This window comes from Trichoplusia ni, chromosome 13 (assembly GCF_003590095.1).
Source record: "Trichoplusia ni isolate ovarian cell line Hi5 chromosome 13, tn1, whole genome shotgun sequence".
Taxonomy (NCBI): domain Eukaryota; kingdom Metazoa; phylum Arthropoda; class Insecta; order Lepidoptera; family Noctuidae; genus Trichoplusia; species Trichoplusia ni.
This window is the reverse complement of record NC_039490.1, coordinates 11,683,628-11,686,869: the sequence shown is the minus strand read 5'-3', so window position 1 is coordinate 11,686,869 and position 3,242 is coordinate 11,683,628. Positions and strand designations below refer to the sequence as shown.

Genomic DNA, 3,242 nt, shown 5'->3' with positions numbered 1-3,242 from the left:
TATAAACACAACACCTATTATCAACACCCTTATTAACCTAACAACCACAATGAAAATCATCAAAAAGATATATTTTAAAATATTTCTAATGAAATCTTATACTTTTAAACAAAAAACGACCAAAAAACCGCGACACAGTCTGTTATTAAAACAAAGAATTCATCAAACAAAGTTTGACCCTGCGCTCGATAGATGGCGTTGTTACACAATCCTGAATCGCGCTATGGTTTCGTTACGCGCGTTTGGTTGGGTCAGATTCTCGGCGCTTTCAACTTCGTGCCTCAATCTATTGAGTAAGGAAATTATTGGGCCTTGGTAACGCTTGGCAATGTCCAAAAAGGGCGAAACGATTTTTGAAAGGTACAGGTCGTCCCCTGAGTCGTTTGCCTACTTTGCAAGCGATTCGGGTGAAGCGAACTGCCTTAAGAATTAACTAGAAAATTAAATCATAACCTAGTATTACCTACTAGAAATTCATAATGTTAGACGGTATTGAAAATGACTGTTTTCTTAATTTCTTTTCTTTACATTATATGATATGGCATAAATGTGGCGGTGTGATTAAATAACAACCTTGACCTTGAAAATGTGTTATCTGTCTTTTTTACAGATGCTACTTATTCCGATAAATTGAGGAAACCATTATTGAATGAATAATAAGGAATCAGTCTTATTTTTTACTTTGATTGCTAACTTACATCTTTTGCGGTGCATACTACAATTAAAATTATAGAATAATAAGAACACAATAATCTTTTATTTATAGTCAACTACGATTGAACACTGTTTTTTCACCCACCTTACACCAAGTAGGTAATGTCCAAATATTGAATGAGAGAACTGTTTAAAATAAACACTTAAAGGCAAAAACTTTTGTAAATATTTAAATATCAACCTTTTTAACACATTGATATACACAGTTACTTATTCCTACAATACATACTTACTAATTCAAAAGACATATTTTATTTTCACATTTAGTCAACAATTACAGATATCCGTCAATAAATCACTTTTGAATCCTCAAATAGTATCTAAAAAGGTGATACCACGACGTTTCAAAGTAACCGTTGCCATTGTTAGAAAGAGACAGCACTCTTCATGCATAGCGCTGTCTTGCTTCCACGCCCACAAATAATCTTAATATAAAACCTGGTAGTAAGTCTTTAGTTTATTCATGAACTTGAACACATGCAAATATTCCGTTTTCTCTCTCATATGGTCCGTTAGGGTATAAATGTCTCCATATCGGTGATAATGAAACCGTTACATTTTGCATTAGAATTCTAGACTTGGCTCAAAACCTATAATGCGACTGAGTTAGGTTTAGTCGACGGGTAAGGAATTTTAATTATAATTTCTTAAACTACTTAATAAATTGAGACGTATTGATTGAGACTGCTGAGATTATTTTTTTTCGTTTTTTAAAGACCTTTTTGTAAAGTAATTTTTTGATATATTGCTATTGCCATTATAACAACAAGAAATAAAAATCAACATCAACTTTAAGCAATGGTTTTACCGTAACACATTTCATAAGTATTCACTTCGCATTGAAGGATTTCGCATTGACGGGATTTTGTTTAATTTTACGTAAAAACGTAACTGTGTTTTTTATTTATAATGCTAAAATATTACAATTCTTTAACGACGTCGGCTAAAAGTAACATACGTGTGATTCCAAATTTACAGCTAATAAATACAAAATTTCATAGAAATACGTCCAACGGTTACGCGTGAAATGTAACAAACATACTTTTGCATTTAAAATATCAGTTTAAATAAGAATATATTTGTATAACTTAAAGTAATGGGTAATACAGGGATAAATAAGGTGCCGTGTATAGTTGTAATATTGCTGAAAATGGCTCCAACAACAATTAAATTCATGAACTATGTGTGATTTCTGGCCTTGAAATACGCGTTTCCCTTTAAAACTCCTGCCACCAAAAGAAATCACCACTGTGAACTTGTAATCAATCACTTCAGCCCATCTCTGTCCACAGCTGGGCCTATGCCCAGCATATGTTGGTCCTCCGTCTTCCACATTCAGTCCGTGCCTGCTACGTTTTTAAGATCATCGGTCCATCCAAAGTTGTTATAATTTTGCTATATTATAAACATTCAACCGGGTTCGGTACAAGTTTGTGTCTGCGAATGCTTGTTTTAAATCTAAGTGTATTTGTGCATGTGACTTGGACTTCGATGTGAGAACAAATTGAAGAAAATATAAGTTGTCTCGGAAAGATCAGAGTCTTTGTCTTAATACTCTCAAGTAAATGAAAATTAAAAAAAAATACGACAAAGAATTCCTTGATACCCTAAACATATCAACCGTTTTTCTCCCCATAACCCTGTCTACTATTTCTCGCCCGTTTCCCTCTCCCTGTCCCCCGATCGCGGTTCTCCTGGCTCCACCACAAGGGGTGCCGACTAGCCGCCAGTTAATTAGTACTGGCCGATGCCTGGAGGTCGCCGCATGAGTATACCTTGCAACTTGTACCGTAATGATGGAAGCCGGTATTCCCCCTAATTCTGAATTACACTGGTGTTTTGTATGGAACAATTTAAAGTATAGGTTTGCAAATGCAAATGTTTGCTTAGATTAATTTAGTTGAAGTTTTATGAAAATATTTGAGTGGGAAGTAGTTTGATGAAGCAAATTTAACAGGCAGGCAAAAGAAAGAGATTTATTGATGATGATGAAATGAATGATAAAAATTGTGAGGATAGTGGTTAAGTTAATGGAAATGTAAAAGAAAAGCAAAGCAAAGAAAGTTAACGATGGTTTTTGTAGATGAATGGCAAAAATAGTAAATTAGATTAAGTTAAGTAAAACTGTAAATCTGAATCTAGAGTTAAAATAATAACTACACCTTAATCATAAAGATTTATTTGAAGTCCATTAACAAATTATAAGACAGATGGCATTTCTGCAAGCGGTATTAAGAATGTATGGAATATGGAAGGGATGTTGTCCCTTCAGGGAAGAGTCACCTAGTTTTAGTTTTGTCACTCTGCCACTTCGACCCTATTTATGAAGACAAAATCACAAGCAAAAACCTTTCAAGAGAGGTTTTTGACAGCTTTCAAGATCTTGCGTTTATTCTGTTACACGTTGCATAGATAGATTTTATTACAGATGTTTTTTTTTATATATGTATAGTGAATACATGCTCATTTGTCGTTCAAGTAACTACTTCTTCTTTCCGAACCCAGGCCTGTTGGCGAACCAGTTGGAA

General features: G+C 34.1%; 1 non-coding gene across 1 annotated transcript; it reads left to right on the top strand.

The window, feature by feature from the left end:
* Positions 1-276: 276 nt before the first annotated feature.
* On the top strand, positions 277-424 carry LOC113500381. The gene has a single exon (XR_003401194.1). It is a non-coding gene; the product is annotated as a U12 minor spliceosomal RNA (small nuclear RNA).
* Positions 425-3,242: the final 2,818 nt, after the last annotated feature.